General features: G+C 39.6%; 1 long non-coding RNA gene across 1 annotated transcript; it reads left to right on the top strand.

Moving 5' to 3' along the window:
• Positions 1–2,854: 2,854 nt before the first annotated feature.
• On the top strand, positions 2,855–16,130 carry LOC113879876. Its single transcript, XR_003507501.1, has 3 exons — positions 2,855–3,058; positions 4,384–4,602; positions 16,093–16,130. It is a non-coding gene; the product is annotated as an uncharacterized LOC113879876 (long non-coding RNA).
• The last annotated feature ends 10,970 nt before the right edge of the window (positions 16,131–27,100 follow it).

Raw genomic sequence — 27,100 nt, 5'->3', positions numbered from 1 at the left:
AGAAATTAATTTTTTCACAGTCTGGAGGCTGAAAGTCCGAAATCAAGGGGTCTGCAGTGGTGGTTTCTGCTGAGACCTCTCTCCTTGGCCTATAGACTGCTGTCTTCTCCATGTCCTCACGTGACCTGTCTTCTAAGTCTGTGTTCCCAACGTCTTCTTATAAGGACTCCAGCCATAATGGGTTACGATTCATCTAATGACCTGAGTTTAACTCAACTGCCTCATTTAAAGACTCTCTCTTCAAAGTAAAGTCACATTCTGAGGTACTGAGAGTTAGGATTGCAGCATATGGATTTGAAGAGGGGACACATTTCAGCTCATAACACTCACTTAAAATATCAAAATAGCACAAAAAGAAAGCAAGGATATTAAGCATCATGAAAATAGAAGATTCCAAATTAAAGGGAAGAGTAAAAGAGACCTCATCTTGGTCCCATGTATGGCAGTACCTTATACACTGAGGATTTCACCTTTGCACACAGAAATCGGGCTCGTCCACCTGACCTAAACACTTCAACCTGCACCTGATGCTCCTTTCCCACCAACCCTCAGCATGAAAGAACTCAGCATCACCCACTCACAGGTGCCCAGGAGCCTGGGAGAGCCATGAGGCATCACAGGGCTGAAACCATGACAGACTGCCATGGAGAAAAGGAGATCCCTTACCTCCCTCAGGCTTCCCTGATAGTTCAGTTGGTAAAGAATCTACCTGCAATGCAAGAGACCCCGGTTCAACTCCTGGGTTGGGAAGATCCGCTAGAGACAGGAGAGGCTACCCACTCCAGCATTCTTAGATTTCTCTTGTGGCTCAGCTGGTAAAGAATTCACCTGCAATTCGGGAGACCTGGGTTCACTTCAGTATTCTGGCCTAGAGAATTCCATGAACTGTATGGTCCATGGGGTCGCAAAGAGTTGGACACGACAAGCAACTTTCACTTTACCTCCCCTTATGTGGTTCCGTTGTTGTCAAGGGAATGGCAAGGTATATATTAATTAGTATTTGAATTATATCAACAGATTATGTACTCACAGTATACTGTAAGTACATAATTATACTTAAAATACTAATATTAATAAGAATGCACTAATAATATATAATGCATTGTGATTAAATTAAATAAATATAAATATAATTATTGTATTGTATTAAGTTATATTAATATATTATGCATGCTGTTATATTGATTAATAATTTCATTAACACATAAGAATCATTATATATATATACTTAAACTTTATATAATAGATAAAATATATATAAATGTATTTCTCAGTTATTTGTAAAGCCTCCTCAGACAACCACGTTGCCTTCTTGCATTTCTTTTTCTTTGGGATGGTGTTGGTCACTGTCTCCTATACAGTGTTATGAGCCTCCATCCATATTTCTTCAAACACTGTGTCTACCAAATCTAATCCCATGAGTCCATTTGTTACCTCCACTGTATAATCATAAGGGATTTGATTTAGGTCATACCTGAATGGCCTAGTGGTTTTCCCTACTTTCTTCAATTTAAGCCTTAATTTTGCAATAAGGTGCTCATGATCTGAGCTCCAGGTCAGCTCCAGGTCTTGTTTTTATTGACATAGAGCATATAGAGCATCTTTGGCTGCAAAGATCATAACCAATCTGATTTCAGTATTGACCATCTGGCAATGTCTCCTGGGTTGTTGGAAAAGCGTGTTTGCTATGACCTGAATGTGCTCTTGATAAAATTTTTTAGCCTTTGCCCTGCTTCATTTTGTACTCTGAGACCAAACTCGTCTGTTATTTTAAGTTTCTCTTGACTTCCTACTTTTGCATTCAGATCTCCTATGATGAAAAGGACATCCTTTTTGGCGTTAGTTCTAGAAGCTGTTGTAAGTCTTCATAGAACTGGTCAATTTCAGCTTCTGCCCAATCAGTGGTAGGGCCAGAGACTTGGATTGCTGTGATGTTGAATGGTTTGCCTTGGAAATGAACTGAGATCATTCTGTCATTTTTGAGATTCCACCCAAGTACTGCATTTCAGACTCTTTTGTTGACTATGAGGACTACTCCATTTCTTCTAAGGGATTCTTGCCCACAATAGTAGATATAATGGTCATCTGAATTAAGTTTGTCTATTCCCCTCCATTTTAGTTTGCTGATTCCTAAGATATTGATGTTTAATCTTGCCGCCTCTTGCTTGACCACATCCAATCTACTTTGATTCATGGACCTAACATTCCAGGTTTCTATGCAATATTCTCTTTATGGTGTTGGATTTTACTTTCACCACCAGACACATCCACAGCTGAGCATCATTTCCACTTTATTCTATTCACTTCATTCTTTGTGGAGCTATTAGTAATTACCCTTTACCCTTCCCCAGTAGCATTTGGACACCGTCCAACCTGGGGGCTCATCTTCTGGTGTCATATCTTTTTGCCCTTTCGTATTGTTCATGGGGTTCTCCAGGCAAGAATACTGGAGTGGGTTACCATTTTCTTCTCCAGTGGACCATCTTTTGTCAGAACTCTTAACTACAACCTGTCTGTCTTGAGTACCAGCACAGCATGGCTCATAACCTCCTTGAGTTACTCAAGCCCCTTTGCCACACAAGGTTGTGATACATCAAGGGTTGTACTATACATCCGAGGATACAGAGTCAGTGTTTAAAGGCCCAAATAAATAATTTATGTGATGTACTATGTTTATATATATATATATATATATACACACATTAATTATATATTTGGGCCTTTAAACAATGACTCTGTATCCTTGAGTGTCATTGTGTGAGTTATGAACATACACATATGGTGTATGGGTGTATTGGCCCTGGGTGAGGTACTTATCTTTTCTGTGTTGACGTGCATATTTTTAATAGGGGAACAACATCTGCCTGCCTGTGAAGAGCACTGAGGCAATGTCAGCAGGATTGACACATGATTGTAATCCATAAAATACAAATCGCATATAAAGACGATTTCCTAGCCATCAATGACTGATATAGAAGACTATGGCAACTCCAGAGTTATCTTGCTGCAGAATCATAGCTCCATCATAGCTCCGTTTGTTATAATTGAATCAAAATAGGTAAGGCTTGCAGATAGCACAGAAACTGTAATGAAAACATAACAAAACTACAGTTCCATTTATGTTGAGTTTATAAATCTCTTAAATCATATTATGTTATTGTGTTAATTATCTTATGTTTTGTTTGGCTGTTCATAGTGAAGGCTGCTGTCAACACTCATGCCACAGTGAGGCCAGTGACCCCAGGTAATTTTGTTTGTGAAATTAGAAGCTTGAGATCTGTAAAGAAGAAAAAAAAAAAAAAAGCAGAGCAAAAGGAAATGGGTTAGCAGACAATCTCAGTGAGAATTGGCGATTTCCTCACTGCTCCCACAGCAAGTGCTTACAAGCCTGACCTTCCTCTTCCCTGAGGAAGTTTCAACAGAAGATACCAGATGTCCCCTTGCCATCAGTGAGATCAGTTAATTTACAACACAGAATAGAAATGGAGAAAATAGGGCTCAGCTCAGAAGACTGTCACATGGAGATCTCTGAAAAAATTAATCATACTATTTTGTTGAATTAATTCTATTAGTAATAAAATCAGGGCTTCCCCTGTGGTGCTAGTGGTGAAGAACTCGCCTTCCAATGCAGGATGTAAGAGACGTGGGTTCGATTACTGGGCCAGGAAGTTCCCCTGGGGGTTAATGAAATCATACAATTTTATTGAATTAACTCTGTTAGTAATAAAATCAACAGCTTTGGTTGAGGTCTGCTTTGAGCAGGCACAGACAGGGCTGATTCATGTGCTATTTCCAACACCGACATTCCAGTTCCCATGCTGGAACCAGATATTTGCAGTCCTTCAGATTTACACATCTTCCAAGATGCCTCTGCTTCGCTTGCAGCCACTCCCAGTGCTAGCTTGAAGAAAGGGCCAGACAATTCCTTGGGTCTAACCAGGAAGAAACCAGAACTTTTCGTTTGTGTTAGAATTATGTAGTTGAATGTAGTTGGTTTGTTAACTATTTTGTGTTGAAATTAGAAAATAATAACATTAAATTTAAATTACTATTTAATATATATATTTATATTTGTAGGCATTCAAAATAGATATTTTATATTTGGCTCATAAAATACTTTATAATATAGTCAGAAAGCAAAAGAGGGAAAAATAATATTCATCAGTTACCTCTTAACCATATTCCCCTATTGTGTTCTCTTTATTGGTGGAGTTGATTGCAGAGTCCATGGTTTGCTGTTTTGCTGAAAGGTGAGAAAGAAAACAAGCCCCTCCAACACCACCTCCTGTAGCCAAAATATCGGGCCATATTTTGGCTGCATGGTATCTCACAGTAATGCAGCACTAAACTTTTTATGACTTTTCTGTTGTATTTCTCTTTCAGGGTTTTCTGGAGGAGTACAGAACCTGAGCAGAAAGAGGCCAGAGTCAGAGCAACTCTACCTGCTGGATGACATCAGGTGTCCAGAGTAGGGCAAACAAGAGCCTGACATGCCACAAGGCTGCCGGACCCTCCAGGATCTGTGATGGCCATGCTTCTCTTCGAGCCATGGAGAAAGGCTTAAATCCTGTATCCTCAAAACGCCAACAACCAAGGCTGAGTGTGAGTCTGGTTTATATTTCCACTTAAAATGGAATTTAAAATTTGACACCTGCATATGGGGACTCTGCCATTTGACTCTCCCGTGCTCACCTGGTCCAGTACACTGGTCACCTGGCCACAACACGGCACATGGCAGGCAAGGCAGCTACTTCCCTGTACAAGGAGGCCTTTTTGGTGCTAAGTGCATTGAGAGCTGTCAAACAGTCTTCAATGAAGATAAGGTTAACAATGTGTATTTCCATAACGACGCATTGCTGCTTAAAATTTGCCTCCCAGGGGAGAATTTCAAAAGTAGGTTTATTTAGAGAGATCTTTTCTGTGTGAATATATTTCTTCTGCTGTAGAGGAATAATTACCCAATGCAGCCGAATGGAACTGCAGTGGGGAAAAAATCATCAGGAAATCCAGAATAGAGATTTGCCAAGAAGGTCCCAGTCAGGGCAGGGGACTTCATCTTATTCTTACAGTGAGAAGAGGAGGAACAGAAAAGAGATTTCATGCTAATGGAATGGGACAAGATGGTACTGTCCTGAGTGGCATTATCCTCAGGTCGGGCTGGGAAAAGGATGTTCTTCATTGCAGTCAGTTCATTTAGATTTTAAGCATCTGCTAGACTCTGGAGAAATGAACTCCCTCTTAATCATCACTATCAAGAAGGAATAAATATGTGCATTTCTCTTTGCACAGTAATTGGCTGTGAAGATTCTGGCAATCCTTTCATTAGTGTGATGAGATCCAGAAATAGATCCAAGTATGTTTATTGGAAACTAATAGACCCACCTGAATGTAAAAATTCCTGTAAATGCAGTCGTTCACAGAGGGGTGTGTGTGTGTGTGTGTGTGCGCGCGCACGTGCAATCCCTCACGTGGGTTGTGGAGGGAGCAGTGGAGGGGAGTGGGAAGCAGGTAGTGATTAATTTTTTCACCACCTCAAGTCTTACTTTGGAATGAAGATACATAGCCAGTGTAACTTGCCCTTTCTGGGGTAATCCACCTTTGCTCTAACGTCCCAGTTTGAGAACTGCTAAGTCTAGTACAGACTCTGTCTCTGCAAGCTCCTCCAGGACTGGCAGACCTCGGTGGATTTCCCTTCCCTGCCAGATAGGAGGGGGCAGCACCGCTTTCTCCTTGCTCTGTGGTCTGGGATTAGGCTTTTATATTTCATGATTTTATGTATGTATTTATTTTGTGGCTGTGCTGGGTCTTTTTTGTTTCGTGGGCTTTTCTCTTGTTGCAGTGTGCCGGGCTTCTCATTGCGGTGGCTTCTCTTGCTGTGGAGCACAGGCTGTAAGATGTGAGGGCTTCTGTGACTGTGATTTCTGGGCTTTAGAGCCCAAGCTCAGTAGTTGTGGTGCACTGGCTTAGTTGTTCCATAGCATGTGGGATTTTCTTGGACCAGGGATCAAACCCGTGTCTTCTGCACTGGCAGGCGGATTCTTTTCCACTGAGCCACCAGGAAAGCCCTGAGATATTAGGTTTTGAGTGATTATAACTGGGCACGCAAAACTCTGGCTTGGGTCCCAGTAGGAGCGACTGCAGTGGGCAGGATTTGGGGTCCCCACCCCCACCTTTCCCTGACACACACCTGGTGGTATAACTGTGACAATGTGGCAACTGAAAAAAATTCAGATTTCAGTATCTGAAAGTGGGATGCTGCTTTTAAAATACCCACAAATGGGACAGTGGCTCTGGAATTAGGCAGTGGCCCAAATCTGGAAGAGTCTTGACCAACGTGATAATAAAAGCCTAGACTGGCTCGAACAGATTGTTATTAGAGATAGCAGGTGCGAAAGACTATTGCAGTGAGGACTCAGAGGAAGTGAGGAGCAATGTGGAAAAATCCTACATTCCCCAGGAGAACGCCTGTCACCAGAAACAAACTATTTGTAGAGACAGGGACTTAAAGGCCACTGCTGGTTCAGCTCCCAGATTGGACTTGGAGAATGTCGCCCTTGAGCGCTCAGAAGAAAGTGAAGAAATGCCATTGGAAGGTGGAAGAGGAGGCTCCCCTGGCAGAAAGCTTAGTGAAGCTGGGCCCTGCAGATGTGTAGGAAGTAGAATTCGTTATGACAAACCTGGTCCTTCAGCTGAGGAAAGCTCCAAGTCGAGGGTGGAGAGTACAGCCTGTTTCTGTCCTGCTGCTCAGAGTATAGGGTGAGTTGGGAGAGAGAGACTGAGGGAAGAGAAGTTCCCAAAAGAGCAGCTAGGACCGGAGAATTCGGGAAACTGGCAGCCTATTCAGAGAGCAAAACCATCGGAAAGGAGAAACTCACCATCTCCTCTGCATGCATGTGGCCTCTCGGCCTTTCCTGGCACCTCGGGAGGGTCAAAGTCTTGACTTTATTTATCAAAAGGGGATGATTCATCTGCTGATGGACATTTAAGTTATTTCCACATCCGGGTTCTCATAAATAGTGCTGCTAAGAACATAGGGGTGCAGGGATCTTTTTGACAGTTGAATGGATGAAGAAGGTATGATATATATGTACAACCACACATTAGAATATTTATTACTCAGCCACAATAAAGACTGAAATAATGCCATTTGCAGCAATATGGATGGACATGGAGATTATTATACTAAGAGAAGTAAGTCAGAGAATGACAAATATCATATCATTTATATGTGGAATCAAAAATACGACAAATGAACTTGTCTATGAAACAGATTCGCAGACGGAGAGAACAGACTTGTGGTTGCCTAGGGGGAGGGACAGGGGGGGAGGGATGGACTGAGACTTGGGATTAGCAGATGAAAGCTATTATATATATCCATAACTGAATCACTTTGCTGTACAGCAGAAACTAACACAACATTGTAAATCAAATATACTTCAATGAAATACATTTTAAAAATAATTAAAAAAATAAAAAGATCGGGGATGATTCACTCCCTAACACAAAGGGCTTTGGGAAGAGATTGAGAATGAATGTGTGAAGTGAGTAATTTCAATAAATTAAGGAGAGGAAAGGACTTCCCTGCTGGCTCAGATGGTAAAGCATCTGCCTACAATGTGGGAGATCTGGGTTCGATCCCTGGGTTGGGAAGATCCTGTGGTGAAGGAAATAGCAACCCACTCCAGTACTCTTGCCTGGAAAACCCCATGGACGGAGGGGCCCGGTAAGCTACAGTCCATGGGGTCTCAAAAAGTCGGCACGACTGAGCGACTTCACTAAGGAGAGGAAAACGCAAATAGGTTAACATCCTTGTGCCTGAGCGTACAAGTGAAGGAAAGTGAAAGTGAAGCCCCTCAGTCGTGTCCGACTCTTTGCGACCCCATGGACTGTAGCCTACCAGGCTTCTCTGTCCATGGGATTTTCCAGGCAAGGATACTGGAGTGGGTTGCCATTGCCTTCTCCAGGGGAATTTTCCTGACCTAGCAATTGAACCTGGGTCTCCCACATTGCAGGCAGACGCTTTAACCTCTGAGCCACCAGGGAAGCCCGTGAAATCCAGCTGGCAGCTTTTGCCGAACAGAATTTGGTCCACTAGGGACCGAGTCCTGCCTTTTCCTCTCAGCTGCCCTGGTGCTGGCTCCTTTCTTGTGCTCTTAACACATGGAAAACATGAAAGACTAGGTGCAGATGAGAAACTCAAATAGAAGCAGAGCAAATCAGAGCCAGGAAACTCCAACCTGGGAAGGAATTTGAGAGGCAGCTGCGATGCAAACAAAGGATGATTTGCGATATGGGTAAATGCAGGCTCAGAGGAGCCCCTGGCATGCTGTTTTCTTGCCTTGCCTATGGCTTGAGTCTGGTGAGTGTAAGAAATAAATCAGATCGTTACATAGCCACGTGTTTTTGTTTTTTTTTTTTCTTCTTCTTCTTTATTTGTCAGGAATAGTTGCTGCTGGGAAGACCTCAGGTTTTCAAGAGGACAAAGGCTCAATCTACTGGGCCCATGTAAGTCAGCCCAGAATTAATGCCATTTGGATAGGAGGGGCTTAGAATTTGTTTCTGCACTGGAGTCATATGGTTTCTTCTTTGTTTCTATTATTATTGAAAATTATATTGATTAGTTTTTGAATGTTGAACCAAGCATACATTCCTGGGATGAGCCTCACTTCGTGGTGATGTCTTATATCTTTATATTCCTTACTAGCTTTGATTTCCAAATATTTTGTTGAGGATTTTGTGTCTGTGATCATGAGAAATATCAGGGTAGCGTTGGTCTCTTGGTAAGAGTGGGAAAGTGTTTCTCCCTCTTCTATTTCCTGGAAGATATTGTGTGGAATAAATATTTCTGCCTTTAAATGTTCAGTAAAATTCACCAGTGGGAACTTTGGGAATTAGCTTTTCTTCATTGGAGAAAAAAAATTGTTTTACAATGATTAACTAGGAATTCAGTTCCTTTAATAGATGTGGGATTATTTAGTTTATCTGCTGCCTGGGTGAGTTTTGGTAGTTTGTGTCTTTCAGTAATTGGTTCACTTTATCTAAGTTGTCAAACGTGTGGGTATGGAGTTATTTGTAGTGTTCTTAGGTCAGCCTCTTAATGCCTATGGGATCAGTATTAAAGTCTTTCATTCCTGATATTGGTAATTTGTTTCTTCTCCATTTTATTCCTTGGTCAATTTGTCTAGAATATTATCAACTTCACTGATCTTTCAAAGAGCTAGCTTTGTGTTTCATTGATCTTTAATTTTTTTCGTGTCTGCTCTTATCTATTATTTCCATTCTTCTGTTTGTCTTGGGTTTAATTTGTTCTTCTTTCTCCTGTTTCTTAAGATGGAAGCTTGCATTACTGATCTCAGACCTTTCTTCTTTTCAGATATAAATGTTTAATGTTATAAATTCCCTCTAAGCCCTGCTTTGCTGTATCTCGCCAATTTTGATCATTTTTCTTTAATTTAAAATATTTTAGTTTCTCTCGAGATTTCCTTCTTGAGGCACTTGTTTTGCTTAGAAGTGTGTTTTTAATTTCCAAATATTTTGAGATTTTCCAGCTGTCTTTTTGCTCTTGATTCTTAGTTTAATTTCATTACAGTATTAGAGCAACTATGCATGATTTCTGTTCTTTTGTGTATGTTAAGGTTATTTTCTGGGGCCCAGAGTGTTGTCTGTCTTTGGTATGTGTTTCCATGTGCACTTGAGAGTAACGTCCATTCTGCTGATGTTGGGTGAAATGTTCTAGAAATGTCAGGTCAAGTGAGTTGATGGCGTTCAGGTACATGCATTCTTACTGATATTTTTTGCCTACATGTTCTGCAAATTATTGAAAGGTGAGTGATGAAGACTCCATATATAATTGTGGATTTGTCTCTACTGTACTTTCAGATCTATGATTCTTCACCCATTCATTTTGAAACTCTGTTGATAAGTGCATAAACACTTAAGATTTTTATGACTTCTTACACAATTGACCCCTTTATAATTATACATTAGCCCTCTTTATCCTTGATAATAATTCTTGTTCTGAAATTTACTTTTTTGGAAATTAATACAGATACTCTGGTTTTCTTTTGATTTGTGAGTACATGTATATGCATGTATTATCTGTCCTTCGACTTTAACGTATATTTCTGTTTCTAAAGGAGGTTTCTTGTAGACATCCTATAGTTGGATTTTAAATTTTATGTATTTAAAAATTTAATTGAGGAAACATTGGGTTATAACATTAAAGAAGTTTCAAGCACACAGCATTATATTTCAATGTCTGTATATAGTAGTAGTCAGAGGAGGAGGGTGAGACAGGTAAAGGGTGTTCATGGTGACAGATGAGTGGGTCCTACTTCTTTATCCATTCTGACAACCTTGGTCATTTTATTGACTTCTTTAGAACGTTCGTATTAAAAATGATTATTCATAGATTAAATTGTCCCATCTTGCTAGCTGTTTTCTGTTTGTTTCATTTTTGTTTACTTCATATTTTTCTGCCTTCTATTGGCTTAAATGAACATTTGCTTGTGACTCTGTTTCATCTTCTTATCGACTTATTATTTAAATATTTCTTAAACATTAATTTGATTTACCACATACATTTGAAAATAATGTTGTCTGCCTTTAAATAATATTATACTGCGTCGCATATAGTATAAAAAACCTTGTAACAACACATTCCCAATTCCTACCTCTGATGCCTTTGTCATGTTTCAGTTTTACATTTACTATAATCACACAATATTTTTATTATTATTTTTGTTTTAAAAACCAGTTATAACACATTTGAAATAAGAAAAAATATTCTATTTTGTCATCATTTATTTCACTTCTGATCTTTTCATTGCTTTGTGTAAATCCATGTTTTTGACTATATCTAATTTTTTCTGCCTGAAAAACTTCCTTTAACATTTCTTGTAGAGTAGGGCTAATCTGATAGCAGTGTTTTTGTTTTCTGTTTTTATGAGAAAGTCTTTATTTCATTTTCAATTTTTAAGAATATTGCCACTGAGTAAGAATTTGGGGGCTGACCGTTCTTTTTCTTTTATCACATTACTGATGAAACTCTTTATCTTTTCATTTTTGTGATTTCTGATGATAAATTTGCTGTAATTCTTACACTTTTCCCTCTACAGATCAGTGGTCCCCAGTGTTTTTGGCACCAGGGACCAGTTTTGTGGAAGACAATTTTTCCACAGACAGGGATGGGGTGGGCAGAATGGTTTCCAGAGGATTTTTGTAAGACGCATGCAACCTAAATCCCTGGCAGTTAAATCACAGTTCCCAGTAGGGTTCTCTCTTCTCTAAGAATTGAATACTGCCACAGAGATCAGGCTGTAATGTGAGTGATGGGGAATGACTGTAAATACAGATGAAGTTTGCTTGATCGCCCACTGCTCATCTCCTGCTGTGCATTCCTAATCCTAACAGGGCAAGGACCAGTAATGGTCCATGGCCTGGGGTTGGGGAGCTCTGCTACAGATAACATTTATTTTCTCTTTGGTTGCCATCATGATTTTCTCTTTAGTTGTCAGTGCTTTGAATATGATATGCTCCACTTTTTTCTTTCTTTTCTTCTTCCTCCCTTCTCCTTGGTATTTTCTAAGCTTTTTGAGCCACTGGTTTGGAATCTGTCACTATGTTTGAAAAATCCTAGTGTTTATTTCTCCTTCCTTTTTCTGTCCTTTGTCTCCTTCTGAGATTCCAATAATATGTGGATTGACATTGTCCCACAGCTCTTTAAAACTTTGTTCTAGTTTTGTGGATATAAGTGAAAGTGCTAGTAGCTCAGTCATGTCCGACTCTTTGCGACACCATGGACTGTAGTCCACCAGGCACATCTGTCCATGGAATTCTCCAGGAAGGAATACTGGAGTGGGTTGCCATGCCACTCCAGGGGATCTGCAGGGGATCGTCCCAACCCAGGGATTGAACCCAGGTCTCCCACATTGCAAGCAGATTCTTTACCATTTGGTTGGTTGGATTTTACTATTTTTTTTTCCAGTTATGGTAATATCTATTGCCCTATCCTCAGTTTTAGGCAGGCACTGTGAACCTGGGTCTTGGGAATGATCATCCATTTTCAAGACTATTTCTAGTAAATTTCTTCTACTCCCTCTTCATTTTCCTGTTTTGTTATCTCCAGTGGTTTTTCACTGGTGGTGTTGGTTTAATTGCTAGGTTGTGTCCAACTCTTGTGACTTCATGTTCTATAGGCTGCCAGGCTCCTCTGTCCATGGGATTTCTCAGGCAAGAATACTGGACTGGATTGTCATTTCCTTGTCCAAGAGATCTTCACAACTCAGGGATCAAACCCAGGTCTCCTGCATTTCAAGTGATCTTCTGCATTGTAGGCAGATTCTTTTCTAACTGAGCCACCAAGAAAACCCAGGTTTTCACTAGTGCTTCCTTTTTCCCCTTTAGATTCTGCCTTCTGTATCCTCTAGGAGATGGAGGAGATATGTTCTGGGTGGAGTCTGCTCTCCATCCTCTGGCAGGTACTAGAAGGAAAGCTTTCTCAAGATCCTTCCTAGTCTTTCCCATAAATACCTGGTAGGATTCCTAGAGGGAGAACGTGAAGGAGGGTGTCAATTGCTCTCTGTCTGCCACCCTCAGAGACTTCACACTCTTACAGTCAGCTTGTACTAGCTTTTATGGTATGTGCTCTTGTCTGCTCCAGTAAATAAATGCCTGCATCTTGCTTTTCTCTATATTTGTTGTTGTTGTTCAGCCACTAAGTCATGTCCAATTCTTTGTGACCCCATGGATTGCAGCATGCCAGGCTTCCCTGTCCTTCACCATCTCCCAGAGTTTGCTCAAATTCATGTCCATTGAGTCAGTGATGGCATACAACCATCTCATCCTCTGTTGTCTCCTTCTCCTCATGCCCTCAATCTTTCCCAGCATCAGGATCTTTTCCAGTGAGTTGGCCTTTTATATCTGATGGCCAAAAGTATTGGAGCTTCAATTTCAGCATTAGTCCTTCCAATAAATATCAGGGTTGATTTCCTTTAGGATTGACTGGTTTGATCTCCTTGCTGTCCAAGGAACTCTCAAGAGTTTTCTTCAGCATGACAATTCAAAACCATCAATTGTTCAGCACTCAGCCTTCTTTATGGTCCAACTCTCATATCCGTACATGACTGCTGGAAAAACTATAACTTTGATCATACAGAACTTTTTTGGCAAAGTGATGTCTCTGCTTTTTAATATGCTGCCCATGTTTGTCATACCTTTTCTTCCAAGGAATAAGTGTCTTTTAATTTTGTGGCTGAAGTCCACTGTCTGCCGTGATTTTGGAGACCAAGAAAACCATTTACCCCCCATTTATTTGTCATGAAGTGATGGATCTGAATGCTGTGATCTTAGTTTTTTGAATGTTGAGTTTTAAGACAACTTTTTTATTCTCCTCTTTCACCCTCATCAAGAGGCTCTTCACATCCTCTTCGCTTTCTACCATTAGAGTGGTGTCTTCTGCATATCTGAGGTTGTTGATATTTCTTCTGGCAATCTTGATTCAAGTTTGTGACTCATTTAGCCCAGCATTTTTGCATGATGTACTCTGGATATAAGTTAAATAAGCAGGGTGACAGCATACAGCCTTGACATACTCCTTTTCCAATTTTGAAATGACAATCCATTGTTCCATGTCTGATTCTAATTATTGCTTCTTGTCCTGTATACAGGTTTCTCAAGAGACAGGTAAGATGGTCTGGTATTCCCATCTCTTTAAGAATTGTCCACAGTTTGTTGTGATCCCCACAATCAAGGCTTTAGTGTAGTCAATGAAACAGAAGGAGATGTTTTTTGGAATTCCCTTGCTTTTTCTATGCTCCTACATATGTTGACAGTTTGATCTTTGGTTCCTCTGCCTTTATACACCCAGCTTGTACATGTGGAAGTTCTTGGTTCACGTACTGTTGAAGCCTAGCTTGAAGAATTTTGAGTATTAGCTTGCTAGCATGTGAAATGAGCACAACGGTACAGTAGTTTGAGCATTCTTTGGCATTGCTTTTCTTTGTGATGGGAGTGAAAACTGACTTTTTCAGTCCTGTGGCCACTGCTGAGTTTTCCAAATTTGCTGGCATATTGAGTGCAGCACTTTAACAGCATCATCTTTTAGGATTTGAAATAGCTCAGCTGGAATTTCATCACCTCCGTTTGCTTTGTTCATAGTAATGCTTCCTAAGGCCTACTTGACTTCACACAGCAGGATGTCTGGCTCTAGTTGAGTGACCACATTATTGTGGTTATCCAGGTCATTAAGACCTTTTTTGTATGGCTCTTCTGTGTATTCTTGACACAACTTCTTATTCTCTTCTGCTTCTGTTAGGTCCTTGTTTTTTCTGTTGTTTATGGTGTGCATCTTCTCATAAAATGTTCTCTTGATATCTCCAATTTCCTTAAAGAGATCTCTAGTCTTTCCCTTCAGGTTTTTCCCTCTATTTCTCTATAGTTTGCCTATGTCTATGTAGATTTCAGTTTGGTTACTTGGCCTGAGACCTCAGTTCTCTGATGAGTTAAAGAAATTCATTACATGCAAAACTTGGAGACTGTGGATTTGGTGTCAGAACGTTGCAATAAAGGGAGTGACATGAATTGGTTTCCCAGTGCATATAAAATATTTGTTTATTTTTGTTTTTATTTCCATTACTCTAGAAGATGAATCAAAAAGATATTGCTATGAAGAGTGTTCTGCCTGCTTTCTTCTAAAAATTTTATAGTATATTGTCTTACATTTAGGTCTTTAATCCATTTTGAGTATATTTTGGGGTATGGTGTTAAAGAATGTTCTAATTTCATTTTTTACATGTAACTGTCCAGTTTTCCCAGCACTATTGAAGAGACTGTCTTCCTTCCATTGTATTGTCTTGCCTCTCTTATCATAGATTAGTCAATCTATGATTGATTAATTATACACACCCATGGGTGTGTGGGTTTGTTTCTGGGCTTTCTGTCCTGTTCCACTGATCTCTATTTCTGTGCCAGCACCATACTATGTTGATGACTGTAGTTTTGTGGTATAGTTTGGAGTCAGGAAATCTGATTCCTTCAGCTCCATTTTTGTTTCTCAAGATTTCTTTTGCTCTTTGAGGACTTTTGTATTTACATTCAAATTTTATGATTTTTTGTTCCAGTCTGCAAAAAATGTCATGGGTAATTTGATAGGTATTACATTGAATCTGTAAGTTGCCTTGGGTAGGATAGTCATTCTGACAGTATCGATTCTTCCAAACAGAAGAACATGGTAGAGCTTTCCATTTGTTTGTGTCACCTTCAATGTTTTCATCAGAGTTCTATAGTTTTCAGAGTACAGGTCTTTTGTCTCATTAGGTAGGTTTATTCCTAGGTATATTATTCTTTTTGATGTGTGGTAAATGGAATTATATCTTTAATTTCTCTTTCTGATCTTTTGTTATTGATATATAGAAATGCAGTTGATTTCTGTTAAACTCAAAAGCTTTTGCACAGCAAGGAAACAAAATGAAAGACACCCACAGAATGAGAGAAAATATTTGCAAATGATGTAATTGATGAGGGATTATTCTCCAAACTTTACCAACAGCTCATGTGCCTCAATATCAAGAAACAAACAACAATTCAGCAAAAAAAAAAAAAAAAAAATGGCAGAAGATGTAAATAGACATTTTTCCAAAGAGACATGCAGATGGCCAATAGGCACATGAAAAAATGCATAACATCACTAATTATTAGAGAAATGCAAATCAAAACTACAATGAGATATCACATTACACCAGCTAGAATGGCCATAATCAAAAAAATCTATAAAAAATAAATGCTGGAGAGGGTGTGGAGAAAAGGGAAACTTCCCTTCCTGTACTGTGGATAGGAATGTAAATTGGTACAGCCACTGTAGAGAACAGTATGGAGGTTCCTTAAGGATCTGTTAGGTTGGTGCAAAAGTAATTGTAATTTTTGCATTGTTGAAATTTGCTGTTTGATTTTGGAATACATTCTAAATAAATGTTGTAAATGTTGTTATGTAATACATCATTTTAATGTGCATTTCTCACTTTATATATATATATATATATATATATATATATTGCTAATGACATTATTTGCTGTTTATTTTTATACTTATTTTAGACAGCCAGTCCATTCTAAAGGAGATCAGCCCTGGGTGTTCTTTGGAAGGAATGATGCTAAAGCTGAAACTACAGTACTTTGGCCACCTCATGCGAAGAGTTGACTCATTGGAAAAGACTCTGATGCTGGGAGGGATTGGGGGCAGGAGGAAAAGGGAATGACAGAGGATGAGATGGCTGGATGGCATCACCGACTCGATGGATGTGAGTTTGAGTGAACTCTGGGAGCTGGTGATGGACAGGGAGGCCTGACGTGCTGCTATTCATGGGGTTGCAAAGAGTCAGACATGACTGAGCGACTGAACTGAACTGAACTGATGGAAATGATGTTAGACAAAAAGCAAATTCAAGAGATTTTCTTGAGTTCAAAATTGGACATAGAGCAGCAGAGACAACTCACAACATCAACAACACATTTGGCTCCAGAACTGCTAATGAACATATGGTGCACTGGTGGTTCAAGAAGCTTTGCAAAGGAGACAAGAGCCTTGAAGATGAGGAGCACAGTGGCCAACCCATCATTGAAGCTTATGCCTTACAACTACAGGAGAAGTTGCCCAATAACTCAACGTCTACCACTCTACAATTGTTTGGCATTTGAAGAAAATTGGAAAGGAAAAAAGCTCGATAAGTGGGTGCCTCATGCGTTGACCAGAAATTTTAAAAATGTCATTTTGAAGTGTTGTTTTCCCTTATTCTATATAATAACAACAAACCATTTCTCAGTTGGATTGTGATGTGTGAGAAAAGTGGATTGTACAGAACAACCAGTGATGAATAGCTCTGTTGCTGGACTGAGAAGAAGCTCCAAAGCACTTTCCAAAGCCAAACTTGCACCCAAAATAGCTCATGGTCCCTGCTTGGTGGTCTGTGGCCAGTCTGATCCACTATAGCTTTCTGTATCCCGGTGAATCCATTACATCTAAGAAGTATACACAACAAATTGATGAGATGCACCAAAAACTACAATGCCTTCAGCCAGAATTGGTCAACAAAAAGGACCCAATTCTTCTCCATGACAATGCTCAACCACATGTTGTGCAACCAATACTTCAAAAGTTGAATAAATTGGGCTATGAAGTTTTACCTCATCTGCCATATTCACCTGACCTCTCACCAGCTGACTACCACTTCTTCAAGCATCTTGACAACTTTATTCAAGACAAACTCTTCCACAGCCAGCAGGATGCAAAAAATGCTTTTCCAATAGTTGGTTGAATCCCAAAGCACAGATTTTTATGCTATAGGAATAAGCAAACATATTTTTCAGTGGCAAATATGTGTTGATTGTAATGGTTCCTTTTTTGATTAATAAAGATATGTGTGAGCCTAGTTATAATGATTTAAAATTCATGATCTGAACCCATAATTATGTTTGCACCAACCTAATAAAAATAGAGCTACCATATGATCCAACAATCCCACTCCTGGGCGTATATCCAGAGAACAACATGGTTCAAAAGGATACATACAACTCAGTGTTCACTGGGGCATTGTTTACAATAGCCAAGACATGGAAGTAACCTAAATGTCCATTGACATTTGAATTGACAACTGTCCATTGACAGAAGAATAGACAAAGCAGAAGTGGTACATATATACAATGGAATATTACTCAGAATGAAATAATGCCATTTGCAGCAACATAGATAAACCTGAAGATTGTCATACCAAATGATGTAAGTCAGTCAAAGACAAATATCATATGATATTGCTTATATGCAGAATCTAAAAAAATAATACAAATGAACTTATACACAAAACAGAAGTAAGTCTGTTCTCACAGACTTAGAGAACAAACTTATGGTTACAAGGGGGAAGGGGTGGAGAAGGGATAAATTAGGAATTTGGGATTAACATGTACATACTACTATCTATAAAATAGATAACCAGTGAGGACCTACTATACAGCACAGGGAACTCTACTCAATATTCTGTAATAACTTAAATGAGAAAAAAAATTTAAAGGAATATATATTAAAATTATATAATTCTACATATATAAATCCAAAACCACTGCAGATGGTGACTGCAGCCATGAAATTAAAAGACGCTTACTCCTTGGAAGGAAAGTTATGACCAACCTAGATAGCATATTCAAAAGCAGAGACATTACTTTGCCAACAAAGGTCCGTCTAGTCAAGGCTATGGTTTTTCCTGTGGTCATGTATGGATGTGAGAGTTGGACTGTGAAGAAGGCTGAGCGCCGAAGAATTGATGCTTTTGAACTGTGGTGTTGGAGAAGACTCTTGAGAGTCCCTTGGACTGCAGGGAGATCCAACCAGTCCATTCTGAAGGAGATCAGCCCTGGGATTTCTTTGGAAGGAATGATGCTAAAGCTGAAACTCCAGTACTTTGGCCACCTCATGCGAAGAGTTGACTCATTGGAAAAGACTCTGATGCTGGGAGGGATTGGGAGCAAGAGGAGAAGGGGACGACAGAGGATGAGATGGCTGGATGGCATCACTGACTGGATGGATGTGAGTCTGAGTGAACTCTGGGAGTTGGTGATGGACAGGGAGGCCTGGCGTGCTGCGATTCATGGGGTTGCAAAGAATCGGACACGACTGAGTGACTGATCTGATCCGATATATATAAAATTTAAAAGGTATATATATATATATATATAAAACTGAATCATTTTGCTGTAACCTGAAACTAACACAATATTGCTAGTCAGCTATGCTTTAATATAAAATAAAAAAAAATTTTAATCTGCATTTACACTATCTTTTCTCTAAGTATGCAATGGCATTATTTCTAAAAATGTATATACCTTAATTTAAAAATACTTTATTGCTAAAAATGTTAGCCATCATCTGAGCCTTCATCAAGTTGTAATCTTTCTGCTCGTGGAGGGTCTTGCCTCAATGTAGATGACTGCTGACTGATGTGCTAACTGATCAGAGTGGCAGTGTCTTAAGTCTGGGGTGGCTGTGGCAATTACTTAAAACAAGACAACATTGATGTTTGCCACATTAATTGACTCTTCTTTTCATGAATAATTTGTCTGTAATATGCAATGCTATCTGATAGCATTTTACCCACAGTAGGATTTTGAAAATTGGAGTCAATCCTTTCAAACTCAGTCACTGCTTTATCAACTAAGGATATGCAATACTCTAATTCCTTTGTATCATTTCATCAGTCTTCACAGCTTCTTCACTAGGAGTAGATTCTATCTCAAGAAACTACTTTCTTTGATTATCCATAAGAAGCAACTCCTCAATTGTTAAAGTTTTGTTGTGAGATTGCAGCAGTTCAGTTACATCTTCAGGCTCCACTTCTAGTTCTCTTATGGTTTCCACTACATGTGTACTTACTTCCTCTGCTGAAGTCTTGGACCCTTCAAAGTCATCCATGAAGGTTGTAATCAACTTCTTCCAAAGCTCTGTTAATGTCGATATTTTGACCTTTTCTAATGAATCAAAAATGTCCTTAATGGCATCTGTGTATGCATGCATGCTCAGTTGCTTCAATTGTGTCTGTTTCTTTGTGACTCTATGGACTACAGCCCTCCAGGCTCCTCCATCCAAGGATTCTCCAAGCAAGAATACTGGAATGGGTTGCCATGCCCTCCTCCAGGGGATCTTCCCAACTCAGGGATTGAAGCCGCATCTCCTGCATTGCAGGCAGATTCTTTACTGCTGAGCCACTGGGGAAGCCCCTAATGGCATCTAGATTGGGGGGATTCTTTCCAGAACCTTTTCAATTAACTTTGCAGAGCTAAATAAGGAATCGTTTCCTATGGCAGTTGTAGTCTTAAAAATATATATATTTCTTAATTAATAAGGCTTGAAATAAAAATTACTTCTTGATCTATGGGCAGCAGAATGGATGTTGTATTAGCAGATATGAAAACAGCATTAACTTCATTAAAGCTCTTGGATACATTCTCAATGTTTTGGGGGACATTCTCAGTGAGCAGCAATGTTTTGAAAGGAATCTTTTTATTTCTTTCTTTCTTTTTTATTTTTGAGGAACAGGCCTCAGTCAGTTTAGTTCAGTTCAGTGTTCATTCGTGTCCAACTCTTTGCAACTCCATGGGCAGCAGCACGCCAGGCTTCCCTGTCCATCACCAACTCCCAGAGTTTGCTCAAACTCATGTCCATAGAGTCGGTGATGCCATCCAACTATCTCATCCTCTGTTGTCCCCTTCTCCTCCTGCCTTCAATCTTTCCCAGCATCAGGGTCTTTTCCAATGAGTCAGTTCTTCACATCAGGTGGCCAAAGTGTTGGAGTTTCAGCTTCAGCATCTGTCCTTCCAATGACTATTCAGGACTAATTTCCTTTAGGATTGACTGGTTTTATCTCCTTGCAGTCAAAGGGACTCTCAAGAGTCTTCTCCAACACCCCAACATTGCACTTAAAATATTCAGTAAACCATGTTGTAAACAGATGTGCTGTCATCTAGGCTTTGCTATTCTACTGAGAGCATAAGAAGAGTAGATTAAGCATAATTCTTAAGGGTCCTGTCATTTTCAGGATGGGAAATGAACAATGGCTTCAACTTCAAATCACCAGCTGCAATATCCCCATTTCATTGAATTGAAGAGAATTAAGGCCTTGTTCTGGTGGGCTGCAGCCCATGGGGTCGCTAAGAGTTGGACACGACTGAGCGACTTTGCTTTCCGTTTTCCCTTTCATGCATTGGAGAAGGAAATGGCAACCCACTCCAGTGTTCTTGCCTGGAGAATCTCAGGATGGGGGAGCCTGGTAGGCTGCCATCTATGGGGTCACACAGAGTCGGACACGACTGAAACGACTTAGCAACAAGGCCTTGCTCTGGATTAAGCTGTGACTTAAGGGAATGTTATGGCTGGTTTCGCAAAGAGTCGGACATGACTGAGCGACTGATCTGATCTGATCTGATCTGATGGCTGGTTTGATCTTCTATCCAGACCATTAGTACTTTCTCCATATCAGCGATAAGGCAGTTAGGCTTTCTTATCATTTGTGTGTTTACTGGAGCAGCATTTTTTAAAATAATGTCACCTCTGCATTCACAACTTGGCTAACTGTTTGGCACAAGAGGCCTAATTCTCTGCCTATCTTGGCTTTTGACATGCCTTCATCACTAAGCTGAATTAATTCTAGTTTTTGATTTAGAGTGAAACATGCACCTCTTCCTTTCCTTGAACATTTTGAGGCCATTGAACTGTTATTAATTGGCCTAATTTTAAAATTGTGTCTCAGGGAATAAGGAGACACAAAAAGAGGGATGGGGAGTGGCCAGTTGGTGGAGCAGACAGAACTCACACCACGTTAAATTCAACACACAGCAACACACAACAATCGTCTTACGTGGGTGTGGCTTATGGAGCCCCAAACAATTCCAGTAGGAAGGGTCACTGATTGCAGAGCCCCATTACAAATATAATTATGAAAAAAGTTTGAAATAGCGCTAAAATTACCAAAATGTGATTCAAAATACCAAGAGAACATATACTGTTGGGGAAAATGGTGCAGTAGTCTTGCTCAGAGGAGGATCGCCACAAACCTTCAATTTCAAAACAAAACGCAATATTTGCAAAGCACAACAAAAGTGAAGGCAGTGTAACAAGGTCTGCCTGTGTAACTTCATATGTGCTCTGAAAAGGTGTGAGATTAGCATCATTTTTCCCCCATGAGTATTTGGCAAACCTGGTGGGTAAAGTCATTCAGGCCTATACAGGTTTTATTTGGAATGATAATAAATCTAGTAGATTTTTGTGGTGCTATTCATATTTCTCTCATGTCAGTCGTGGTGAAGTACATTTTTCTACAGAGTTGTCCATTTTGTTTAGTTTACCTGTTTGAAGGGAAAGTGAGTTGTTTACTACTTTTTAAAACATGTTCTGATTTTTGGCTATTCTTTCTTTTTATTACAAGTAGTTTTATCAGGATTTATCAACGTATTAGCCTTTTCAAAGGATAAACTGATTTTCTATATGTTTGCTTTTTGCTTTATTAATTTTTGCTCTTTTACTTATATTTTCTCTGTCCATTTTATTTTAAAAGGTTGAAGGCTGCACTATACACATAGCCTAGAAGATTTACTATTCCAATGCAATCCCAATAAGAAGCCCAAAAAGTTTCTTTGTTTTGTGAAACTTGACAAGATAATTCTGGACTTTGTGTTAAGCGTATGACTAAACCAAAAATGAGAAACTAGGGAAAATATTTCATCTTATATGATAGACACATGCTTAGTTTTATTAGTCACTTTTACAAATCAGTAAGAAAGAGAACAACAAACCAATATTAAAACATGCAAAGGACATAAATAGTTAGGTTACAAATGAGAAAAAATAAATGTCTTAAATATAGGAACACTATTCAACCTCACCAATGGTATTCAAACTAAAATTTTTAAAACAGTGAAAATGTAAAAAAAATCATAGCAAAAACTGACATACCCACATATATGAAAATAAATTTCAATAATGAATAAACCAGTCAGGCCAAAATTTAGTAAGAGTGAAGGACATGTGAACAGTGTGAATAGCAAGCTTGAATTAATGAGCACATCTAGAACCCTGCACTCAAAGTCTGTATGAGATTTTAGCCAAGTTGGAGGATAAAAGGCCACAACACCAATCTCAGTGAATAACGGAATAGTGTATTTAATACACATAGTGGTATCTAGTAGCTATTCAAAGATAAAATATCAATGATAAAATATAGCCCAATAAGGCATAGTCCTCAGGAAATTAAAGAAATCCATTGCTGAATAATTCAAAGGATAGGAAGATCACAGTGGAAAATATGAAATATTCATGAATGAATCATAAAGAATGACTATGTGTCAATACCTGAGTGATGCTGCTAAAATGGTAATTGAGGAATATTTAAGTGCATCCATTAGAAAAGAAATAGTGACCATTATTGAAATAAATTTTCAAAACCAAGACAAGAAAGAGAGTAACCCCAAGGTAAGCAGAGGAAAGTGTATAAAGTATAAATACCAGTGAAAGAGGAAGCAAAAGAACCAGGACGACAGCCAGTCAAGCTGATAGCTCATTCATCAGAAAGGACTAAGTGATAAACTAGACATCTGAAGGGATTAATAATTTTTTCCCCCTGGGAAGATTTTAAATTACAAATTCATTTTTTAATTTGTTAATAGATCTGTTCATATTTTCTACTTCATTTTGAGTCTGCTTTGTTAATTTATGTCTTTGTAGGAATTATTCATTTCATCTGAATTGTCTAATTTGTTGTCATAAAGTTCTTGACAGTATTCCTTTATAATAATTTATAATAATTCCCCTTTCCTTTCTGTAAATTCACCAATGATATGTCCTTTCTCTTTCATGTTTTTCTTAATTTTTCTTTCATTTCTTGGTCAGTCTACCTAGAGGCTTAGCAAATATTACTGATCTTTTCAAAGAATCAACTTTCAGTCCATTGATATTCTATATTGCTTTTCTTTTCTCTGTTCAATTGCTTTCCTCTCTAATTTGTATTATTTCCTTCCTTTGACTTGTTTTAAGTTTAGTTTTCTCTTTTTCTCTAGTTCTTAAAGTTGGAGCACACGAAGTTAACTTGGATCTAACTTTCTAATATAGCCATTCAAAGCTCTCCATTTCCCTGTAGGCACTGCATTAGCTGTATCCCATAAATTTTTGATGTGCCTTAGTTTCATTCTGTCTGATATTAGTACAACCACTCCAGCACTCTTATGGCTACTGTTTACATGGTATATCTTTCTGTATTATTTCTCTTTGAACCTACGTATGCCTTTGGATCAAAATTATGTATCTTAGATCTTATTTTTTAATTGAATTTGAAAATATTTGACAGGATTAGAGAGTTCAATCCATTTACATTTAATGTAATTATTCATATGATTGTACTTATGTATGCCATTTTGATAATTAATTTTTATGCCTCATACTTTTTTATTTCCTCTGTTGCTTCTTTCTTTTTTTTTAGCACTAAGTAGATACTTCCTATTTCACCATTTTAATTCCTTTGTTATCATTGCTCTTTTTACTATATTTTAGATGTTATTTTCTTAGTAGTTCTCTAGAGATTAAAATATGTATCTTAATTTATCAAAACTGATTTCAAATCAATATTAATGTAATCCCAGTAAAATATAGATATTTTGTGCTATTACTGATGGCATTATACACACATAGGTTAAAATTCCACAATAAATTTAGGATTATCATTATTTTTGTGTAAATGTGTTTAAATGAGTTAAGACAGAAAAAGGAAATGGCACATTTATACTGTCATCTATGTCTGAGTTGGGGGAACACACTGAATGTTCAAAAAGACCACAAGTACACTTGGCTTCTGTTTTCTACCAGTAGTTCTTATTTCCCCTTTGAGCATCACTTTCAAAGATAGGAGGCTATTCGGGGCCCCTCCAGTTTCATCTAATATAAGTAAATATTCCTTGAAAACATAGTTACATAATCTCCCCTAATGCATTGTTTTTCAAATTTCTCTCTTAACCTCAATTTTCAATATATTTTTTAAAAATGTAGATGACCAGTCCAAGTTCGATGCATGAAACAGGGCACTCAAAGTCCGTGCATTGGGACAACCCAGAGGGATGGGAGGGGGAGGTAGGTGGGAGGGGGTTTCAGGATGGGGGACAAATGTACACCCGTGGCTGATTCATGTCAATGTATGGCAAAAACCGCCACAATATTTTAAAGTAATTAGCCACCAATTAAGTTAATTAACTTAAAAATGTATTGGAGTATAGCTGATTTACAATGTTGTATCCGTTTCAGGTGTACAGCAAAGTGAATCAGTTATACATTTATCCACTCTTTAACAATGTTCAGACAGGCTTTCTTTTCCTTAAAGCTTGATTTGTATTTCCTTTACATAATTCCTGGATTCTTATAAATATATAGTAGAACCTCCATTTCCACAGGTTCATCATCTGTGGATTCAACCAACCATGAGTTGAAATGTTGGTTTGCATCCATGGATGCAAGACCTGTGGATAGGGAGGGCCAAATGTATACATGTCCTGTGCCATTTCATATAAGTAATTTAAGAATTCACAGATTTTTGGTATTTTCAGGGCTCCTGGAGCCAACGGAGCATGATTACTGGACAACTACCACTGATTTGTTCAATCTCAGAAACCCACAACTTCCCTGAAGCCCTTTCAGATTATCCTGTTCTCCCTCTTCCCCACCTCCATATCCCTCCCTGCCCATCAAAGTAGAGAAATCAATCCTTCAGTCTTCAGGAGCCCATATTTTGTATCTCTTTTAGGATTTCTTACCAGGCTGCCCAATTTTGTATTTGCTTGTGTCTTAACCTCCTAATTGTACTATAATGCCCAGGGAACAAGGGACCATCCCTTATTTATATCTCCAAGCCTGCCTTATTCCCAGCGAAGACTCACACACAGTGGGTGTTCACTATGTGTTCAGATAAGGGTGATTTTTGTTTGTTGGCAAAGCTAGATTTGCTGTGGCCCGCCCCTTCCTCACGTGGGCCATAAGGCCCCTGTGTCACCAGGGCTTTTGTGTCTCCAATATTCTCCAGCTTATGCTTCTTGGGAACATTTGTGGGCTATTAGTCATCTTATGTAGAACAGGATATATCTGTCACTTCTCTGTGAAATCCTCCCTTCAGCAAGATTTATTTTAAGAACTGTGTGAAAAGAGAAAATTTCGCAGGCAACCCTGTGAAAATCTGGTCCTTTGTTAACATGTGGGATCAAGTGCCTTGAGTACCCGTCTGGCTGCTTCTGGCCCTGCCCACCCCGGGGCCCCCTTGGCAGTGCAGTTCTCATAGACTGGCGTCATAACTGCAGGTTCTGAGTCTGCCAGGAAGCTGTGGTTGGTGAGTACACCTCTGCTTTCCCTGCTCTCCACGGCTCCTGTGCCGGGTGAGCTGTAAATTCTCTTGAACAATGAGGCTGACAACCATGCATGTCATCTCCCTGAGTCCTCAGCGCCACCTTGGACATCACTCTGACTCCATGGCAGAAGGGAAAACTGAGTAGACAGCTGGAATGAGCTGGAGCTGGGCTTTGAACTCAGGCCAGTGGTCTCCATGTACAAGGTTCAGTTCAGTAGACTGAGGTGGCTGGTGATCTGCCACTGGCTGCAGCAAGTCTTCACTGAGTTTGGAGCAGGTGGAACCAAATAGCTGCTCATTAAGAATCAGAGGTCTCTGAAGGGATGTGGGATGCTGGAGGTTACCATCCAAAACCCAGCTGGAGGCAAGCTCCTCCTTGCTACACACCATCCTGCCAAGGGAGAGAGCACACGCTGTGGGCACTCTGTGGGGGGGAGTTGGCGCTCTGTCCATCTTTGGCTGTTGGTCTAATCTCTGCCACCCTGACATCTGGCTTCTAGGGCTGCAGTTCCACTAGTTCTGACCCATAGTGGTTGGGCTCCAGGAGCTCTCCGCTTCCCCAAAGTTCACACTGGAGTTAAACAGAAAAGGAGCAGAGTGGCTACCTCCTCCACACTCTGGGACACACATGTTGGGTGAGAAACACTGGGGCTGCTTGAAGCAGAGCTGCCAGCGCCCTGCTCCAGGCTTCCTGCATCAGCCGGGAGGCTTCACACCACATCCTACCCAACACCCCCACTGTGAGTTTCCATAGCAACTTTTGGGAGGAATTTCCAAGGCTCAAAGATTCTGTCACAGTAACCCAGTGAGGGGAGAAGGCAGCCTAGGACCCTACATGCAGGTAGAGGCTGAGGCCCTGGAGGCCCCAGCAAGGCCAGGAGAGCAGAGTGAGTGGGCCCCACAGAGAGTGGTGCAGTGGTCGGGGTTCCGGCTGGCTCTCGCCAGCTCCTAACAACAGGTCACACCTTGTTCCTGGGCATCTCACTTTAGACAATACAGTGAATCTCAGAGATGGTCATGATGATTAAGTGAGGGAGAGCTTCAGGCTTCTCATTTGATGTTTCCTGAAGAATTAGGGCAAGACTAGCCAGGATTTGGATACCAGAGTAGGGCCACCCGTGGGTGTCTGTGGAATTGAAATGAAATTATGCAAGCAGATGGCTTGATGAAGAGACAAAAATATGGAT

This window comes from Bos indicus x Bos taurus, chromosome 21, assembly GCF_003369695.1.
Source record: "Bos indicus x Bos taurus breed Angus x Brahman F1 hybrid chromosome 21, Bos_hybrid_MaternalHap_v2.0, whole genome shotgun sequence".
Lineage (NCBI taxonomy): Eukaryota > Metazoa > Chordata > Mammalia > Artiodactyla > Bovidae > Bos > Bos indicus x Bos taurus.
Note: the sequence above shows the minus strand (reverse complement) of the source record. Positions and strands in the feature narration are given on the sequence as shown.